Here is a 7,924-nt window from a genome sequence, read left to right as displayed (position 1 = left end):
ACTCAGCAATCCATGGGAGAGATTGTGGTCACCTCTACTGGGGTAGTAGCAGCAGAGGTAGTGAGAAATGATAGAATTCTGGATAAATGTGCACAGGGCTATACAGAGAGCAAAGCTGTAAGAATGCATCCATTGAAATAATTTGCAATTGATGTCTTTGGAAATCCTGTCATTGAGAAGTTGTTTAGTGGTTCCTGAGTATCTGGGCAACAAAAGTTTACAGGAGCAGAGGCAGGAGTTGGTGTTCATTCCAGGTGCAGCCATTGGTTTTTCTGTCTTCTGACAAAAATGCTTGGTAATTCCCTTGCTTAAAATGTTCCCCTGTCTCTATCATAGAATAGAATCTGCCCCTGAGTAATGTGACTTAATGAGGGCAATTTAACTGAGCTTACAAAGAACCACAAAATATATATTTATTTTATATTTGGTCTCAGCCATTATCCATAATTATGTTTGAAAGGGCACTGCATGGATAAGTCATAAGCCACAACAGGTGTGACTGGAGAAACACACAGAAGGCACATAAAATTCAGGAGACAGAGCAGATTATATAAACTTCCCATTAAGGCAGGGAGATATAAAGCAAGTTTGAACTTTGAATCAGTCAGTGTGCAAGCAAGTAATTACCAGCAGCCTACATCAGGGTGGGACATGCTGGGAGCATGAGCCAAGGGTCCCCTATAAAACTCACTCACCCTCAAGGTGCCCTTGGGCACCTCATCTACCCCAAAAGAGGAAAATATGGAATGGCAGTCTTGGGCTCTGTAGAATTTTATCAGCAACTAAGAGGCCATGGAAAGAATGAATCACATTCCTTGCGATTCAAGCAGACCAGCTGCAGTTTTAGCCCCTCTCCATTCAGCTCCAGTTAACCCTGAGAACTTCTATAGGTAGTATCTTATTAACAAGCACACACCATTGGCGGCACACCATTTTACTAAGAGGTGTTGACAAGAGGGAAGAAATGACTTGCAGGACTACAGGAAATGTACGACTACAAGTCCTAACTATTCTGAAGATTGTGCCTCACACACTCAGCTAAGAAGGGAACTGATTTCCAACACTGACTTCATTCCAGAGATTTACATGCCTTGTGTCCTTCATTTCTCACATCAACCCTGCTCTTTGTAGGTAAAGGAAGATAAACTGAAGAGCCTTAGAGTTGCCTCAGAAGTGGTGAGATCTTTCTAGAATCAAAATTAATGCTACACATGTCAAGCCCCACGTTTCCACCACATCCTTCACCCTTCTGGAGTGAGCTGTGTTGTCTGGTGTCACATAGTGTTTTGGTGGTGTAACTGTCCCCCGTGCCCTGGTCTTCTGTGTGTGTCACTGTGGCATCATGCCTGCTCCCACGTCCCCAACCTACAGAATCGATACCTGGAGAATTCCAGTTAGGATCTAGATAACCAGGTTTAAGCATACTTCCATCGCTTAGGTGAATGGTGAGAGAGGGGTGGAGGGCACACAGCTGACTTCTCTGTTTTTATTTTTTGTTTTGTAGTGCAAGCGTCAAACATTGGAAGTGGCCAGGTATTTCTGAGTGTAAAGAAAGCTTGCCTTTTTTTATAGGTCATCTTTCTCTTTTTGGTAAAATTACTTTGGTCTCTTCCATCAAATATCCTTTAGGGATGGCCTTAGGCAAGGCTGTGAGATCCATCCTCTGTTCCCAGAACTTCCCCTTGTTTGCCCTTTCCCTCTCTCTGCTCTTTGGAACTCCCATCCTCTTCTGGCACTTATGAAATTTCCCTCCTACAAGCTCAAAAGAGGATACAAATTATTATATGCAGGAAAACTTGTCTCCCTTTTGCAGTTCAAAGAGCAAGCCAACTTTGCTTTTACCTCTTATGTATTGGGAATCCCAGTGAAGATTTTTTTTTAAATAAATGGTTCAAATTGAGGCATAGCCAGGTTCTAAAATCAATGCAGAATGATTTGTGGGACTTTAAAATGTGCTATCCTCTACTATTGCTTCCTATCCAGTTAAGTCTTAGTTCTCAAGCCACCATATATATTTTAAGACATATTCTTAAAAAGAAGCTCCACAAGCTTTTAATCCCATGGCTCAAACAAGTTTAAGAGACATTTAATTGAGTGTTGCTTAATGGACCCAATCGAAGATGTGTTAATAGCTACTAATCTAGTAAGAATTCCCTCTGGAAGACCCATAGGCACAAAGAAACCAAACAAAACCTGAGATTCAGAATCAATGTATCTGCAGTGGGCTAAATGATGGCCTCTCTAAAGACGTCTACGTCTGGATATTTGGAGCCTGTGAATATATTGTCATATAAGTCAAAAGGGACTTTGTAGATGGGATTGGTAAGTACTTTGAGATAGAGAGAAAATCCTGCAATGATGTGATCACAAGGATTCCTATAATCAGGAAGCAGAGTCAGAGTCAAAGAAAAGATGTGCTGAGAAAAGCAGACAAAAGAGTCAGATGTGAAGGTGCCATGCTGCTGGCATTGAATATGGAGTAGGATCCATAGCTAAGACCTGGGGTAACCGCTAAAAGCTGGAAAAGATATGGAATGGATTTTCCCCACAACTTCCAGATGGCACGCAACCCTACTAACACCTTACTGTTAGGGTTTCTGACCTCCAGAAAGGTGAGAGAATAAGCTGGTATTGTGTTAAGCCACCCAATGTGTCGTCATTTGCTGTAGCAGCAGTGGGAAACTAATGTCCCAATTGCATGGCTCACTGTTAATCTTTAACATGATAGGTTTTTGTAGAGTTGCAGCTATTGTAGTGGAGTATTGGAAGATTGTACTAGAAAATGCTTTGGGAGAACACGGTAAAAATGGCCCATGGCATGTACCAGCTGGTCCCACACGGTCTTTGAAAAGAGAAATGGTAGCAGGAAGCCAACTGTGTTTCTTGGAGTAAATATTGGTGTTCTATGAAGTGCCTCAAGTTAAAATTGTAAATTGCTGCATGCCACTGTCACTGTTTCCCTCTCTCTTTTTGAAGGTTTGTCCATTAGAACATAAAACCGTGAAGCTTAAAGCTCCACATTAACTTGATCAGCCTTGAGGTGAGCAGTGATTTCTTTCAGGTGTCAATCTTCACCAGTCACAAGGGAAATGTTAACCTGGGGCAAAATGAGGGCTTTTGTGTGAAAGAAAAGAAGCAGCTCTCTCTGAGGAATCTAATTCTTTTTTCCATATGTTGAATTATATCAGGCTGTGATGAGCAAAAAAATAACAGGAGTATACCTTGGAAATAATAAAACCATTGTTTACTAGAGTAAAACTTAGGCCCTTAGTTGGTTTGTGCCTGAATGTAACTTCTGTTTTCCCTCCTACCACCAACAAAAGTTGAGAAAGTCTTTCTCAGTCCCTTCTCTCTCTCAGTAGAAGGTCTTTTAGTATGTCTTTTTGATCTATTGGGGATGCAACTCAGATTTAAATTCAGTGAGGACAAGGCTATCTGAAGAAATAAAACTGAATGTTCTGTAGAGCGACATAATGTGTTTTACAAGTCATGAGAGAGATTCCTATTTCAAAGAGGGCCATGGTTAAGTTATTTGGGGAAATAAATATACCCCTTATCTGGGGTACAGTTGACTAGACACTGCCACAGGCTGCCCAGGATTCCCAGGTCATACCCTTTGTACCCACTCCTCTGAGCTGCCTCATGCACATGTGCTTTTAGGAGTCCCAGCCTCACCATCCTCCAGGATCTCTCCAGGAAGCAGCACAAGGTGGCAGGACTCCTAGGACACACTGTGCTGCATGACATTCCCCCTTTACTATCACTCTCTCCCATTCAAATGTAAATACACGTGGCTACTGGCCACATTATTGGACAGCAGACAGTATATAGTATAGGAGAATAAGGAGGGAAACTAGTACTTACTGTGTTATAACCACTACTATCAAGACTACCATTGGGTGTTATAAATTTATATATACATAAACTTATACTTGTGATCAGTTTTCTTTGGTTGTTCACTGCATTGGGGGAGGTGGAAGAGAGCCTCCATCTCCATGGATTGACAATGCTTTTAAGAAAGGGGGCGGGGATCCCTGGGTGGCTCAGCGGTTTAGCACCTGCCTTTGGCCCGGGGCGCGATCCTGGAGACCCAGGATCGAATCCCACGTCGGGCTCCCGGTGCATGGAGCCTGCTTCTCCCTCTGCCTGTGTCTCTGCCTCTCTCTCTCTCCCTCTGTGACTATCATGAATAAATAAATAAAATTTAAAAAAAAAAAAAAAGAAAAGAAAAGAAAGGGGGCGGGGAGATCCCTGGGTGGCTCAGCAGTTTGGCGCCTGCCTTTGGCCCAGGGCGCAGTCCTGGAGTCCTGGGATCGAGTTCCACGTCGGGAACTGCATGGAGCCTGCTTCTCCCTCTGCCTGTGTCTCTGCCTCTCTCTCTCTCTCTTTCTCTGTGTGTGTGTGATATCATAAATAAATAAATAAATCTTTAAAAAAAAAAAAAGAAAAGAAAGGGGGCAGGTGGAGGAGGAGGAACAGTTAGCTCTCTCCTACAGCAGTGATACCAAGTTAGAAATGTACAGTTTCCTAGAGAATTCAGCATGAATCCAAATATTCCCAAACCTTCATCGTGTGCCTGTTGGTATGCACACTTTGCAGGCTCCGTAAATGCAGAAGAGCAGAGGGTAATCCAGCTGTGATTATTACCTGAGCTGTGGGGAAGGGTAGAGTATGATCACCATTGCCTGTGAGAAACTTGCCTTACTATCTTCCTCCTACTGTTTTTGTTTCATATTATCTATTGGTTGCCAATTAGGCCTCAAAAGAGTAAAAATCATCAGATCAACTATGGTTATGGTGAGAACTCTTACTTGGGGCACCATAATCTTAAAAGCACACATAATGAAGAAGAAAAGAGACCACTGTGTTCTTGTGTCCTACCACCTCACTTTGCAGTTGGGGAAGAAAGAAAATTACTTGTCAGGGTCACACAAGATGATGATATCTGTGTTCCAGAGTGTCCCTGAGTCAAGCAGGATAAATGTCAAATCTGAAAGCTTTCTCTCTCTCTCTCTGCGTGGTCATTTTCTCCAACAATCCTAAAAGGCCATAGGTAATACTCTCAATGAAATATGAAGTGTACAATGGTTTCTTCTGTCATATCCAAAATAAACTTTGTTAAAATATCTTCTGCTAGTACCACTGAATAAGTGCCACCCCTCCTCCAGCCTACTATCAAGTTAAGGAGAAAAAGAAGGGAAATTAGAAATGGTTGTGTCACAACCATGACTACTATAACTACTATCATTTCTGCTAGTGCTCAGCGAAAAGGTCTTCCTATAAATTATAGCATTTAAGTCTCTCAACAACACTAGGAGATAGGTATTATTGTCTCTAATAACCCCAATAAGGAAATAAAGAAAGAGGAAGGTTAAGGTATTTATTCAAGTTTCAACAGCTGATAAGTGGCGATGTGGGGTTTCATCTTTAGGGCAACTGTTTCCAAAGCCCATTGTTTTCCCATAGTGTGTAGCATGTTTCAGTATCTGAAGTACTCTCAATCCAGGTCTCTTACTTCTCCTCCAAGCTCTTTTTAATTTTGTAGTGTCAGTCTATCTTTGGAAACATAGAAAACTAGTTCTTGTTAACATTTTAATGACTGCAACTGATATCATGTGTTTCCAAATTTGAATGATGAATTGAAGATCATTCCTTTAGAAAAACTGGTTTGCAAAGAGCATCAGAATGGGAATCAAGGCACCTGCATTTCCTTTCTAGCTCTGTTACTAACTCATGTTACAGGGCAGTTCTCATGATACAATATCAGGATTTGGCAGGATCGGTGGTCTCCACTGAGTAGGGAAGCAGAATTAGCCACGTAGTAATCAAAGTTACCAGGGATGCTTTTTTCAGATATTATACCAGCATTCTCTCTCATCCTCTTACCCTTAAGTTATGGTTGAATATCAAAAGTGGTGATGTGGAAGCTGACAGGCACATTTCAATATCAGTCCCTAAAGAATTCTGATTTATATCCCTATTCCCCTGGAAAAGATGATTCCCAAGGTTTTGTTTTAAGATCGTACAAGAAAGAGCACACAAGTTGGTGGGGAGGGAAAAGCAGACTCCCCACTGAGTGGGAAGCCCAATGTGGGGCTCAATCCTGGGACCCTGGGATCATGACCTGAGCTGAAGGAAGATGCTTAACTGAGTAAGACACCAGGTGCCCTGATTCCCAAGGTTCTTAAGCTGTAGGTTAGGTGACTTTTGTAGGCATTCAAGCTCTAAGGCAGAGGATAAAGGCAAATACATAACAGTTGAGACTTTTACCAAGTTATCTTGCTGGTCTATCAGCATGAGCCATCACACATTCATATATTAATCCCTCTCTCACTACTAATTTGTGCCAGGTGCCCAGAGATGGTTCTCTGCACTCAGGTTATACTTGAAGTCTAGGAATTGCTAGATAAAATTATGAAAGGTTCTCAAGACACCTGTAAAACCTTTTTCTTTTTCATCAAAGCAAAGATTATTGGAAAAGGTCACTTAACTGTTTTCTTGCAGAGGAGGCATGAATAAATCTGTAACAGTTCCCAAGGAAATAAATGTCTTGCCTGTTATAATGGAAAAACATGAAATTGAAGTCCAAAGCATATCTTGAATTCAGGTTTTATACTTAAAATCTACATTCAAAATAAAAACATTAGACCAAAATATATGTGTGTTTGGCAGGATATAAAAGTTTTATACAACAAAAAAAGTAATAATAAAAATTAAAAGCAAAAAAATAAAAATAAAAAAAATAAATAAAAAAAAAATTAAAAGCAGTGTAGATTCTCATTCAAAATTTGTGACATAGTAAAAAATGGGACATAAATTAAAAGTTAAATGGAAGATAAGCAAATTATGATAAATATATATGTGGAATATTATATATCCATAAAGTTATTGTTATTATATAACAATATCCAAAACAATGTCACAACAAAAGCTGAAGATAAAATTTTATTTATCATTTGAATAAAATAACTTGAAATATATGTATGAAATTATCATTTAATTATAGCTAATTGCCAATTTATTAAATATGCACTATAAAAAATAAATATGAACTATAGCCTAGAACTACACCTTGCATATTATCTCATTTAGCCTTAAACAACACTTGCATAAACATTATTCCACTTCACAATGAGAAATCTCACTTGCTTAAAATTGTTCAGCTATTTATTTTGATGTTTATTTAATTATTTATTTTGATTTATTTTGACCAGATATTTGGTCAAACACTAGGTATATTTTTGTGAAGACTTTTTTAAGAGAGTAACATTTAAATCAGTGGACTTTGAGTAAAGCAAATTGTCCTTCATAATGTGGATGAATCTTATCAGTTTAAGGTCTTAAAAAAGAGTCTTACCTCCTCTGAAGAAGAGGGAATTCTGCCAATAGACCGTTTTTGAACTCAAATTGTTACTTTTCTCTGGCTCTTTACCTTGCCAGTCTACCCTATGGGGTTTAGATTTGCCAACCTCCACAGCATGTGAGCCAATTCCTTACAAGAAATATTTCTCTGTCTCTTTCTCTCTCTCAATGTAGACTAGATATAGATATAGATGATATAGATATATAGATATACATATAGATGCCTGGACGTATCCATAGTATAGTTATCTATTGCCTATATAGATACATGTGTGTTTTATACACATATCCTATTTGTTTCTCTGGGAAATTTTGACAACTACAGATTTTGGTACAGAGAGTGGTTCTAGGGAAACATCATCTTAAAGACGAGCTTTCTAAATTCATGAGTGTTTCTGGAATTGGTTTTCTCTTTCTCTTTCTTTCTTTCTTTCTTTCTTTCTTTCTTTCTTTCTTTCTTTCTTTCTTCTTTCCTTTTAAAGATTTTATTTATTTGTTCATGAGAGACACACAGAAAAAGGCAGAGACATAGACAGAGGGAGAAGCAGGCTCCTTGCAGGGA

At 39.5% G+C, this 7,924-nt stretch overlaps 1 long non-coding RNA gene across 1 annotated transcript; it reads right to left on the bottom strand.

Annotated features, from left to right (window-relative positions):
* Positions 1–5,394: 5,394 nt before the first annotated feature.
* LOC112647668 (uncharacterized) lies at positions 5,395–7,832 on the bottom strand. Its single transcript, XR_003128421.3, has 3 exons — positions 7,358–7,832; positions 6,492–6,554; positions 5,395–5,552 (listed from the first exon to the last, which is right to left on the bottom strand). It is a non-coding gene; the product is annotated as an uncharacterized LOC112647668 (long non-coding RNA).
* Between the last annotated feature and the right edge of the window lie 92 nt (positions 7,833–7,924).

This window comes from Canis lupus, chromosome 19, assembly GCF_003254725.2.
Source record: "Canis lupus dingo isolate Sandy chromosome 19, ASM325472v2, whole genome shotgun sequence".
In the NCBI taxonomy this organism is placed as follows: Eukaryota; Metazoa; Chordata; class Mammalia; order Carnivora; family Canidae; genus Canis; species Canis lupus.
Note: the sequence above shows the minus strand (reverse complement) of the source record. Positions and strands in the feature narration are given on the sequence as shown.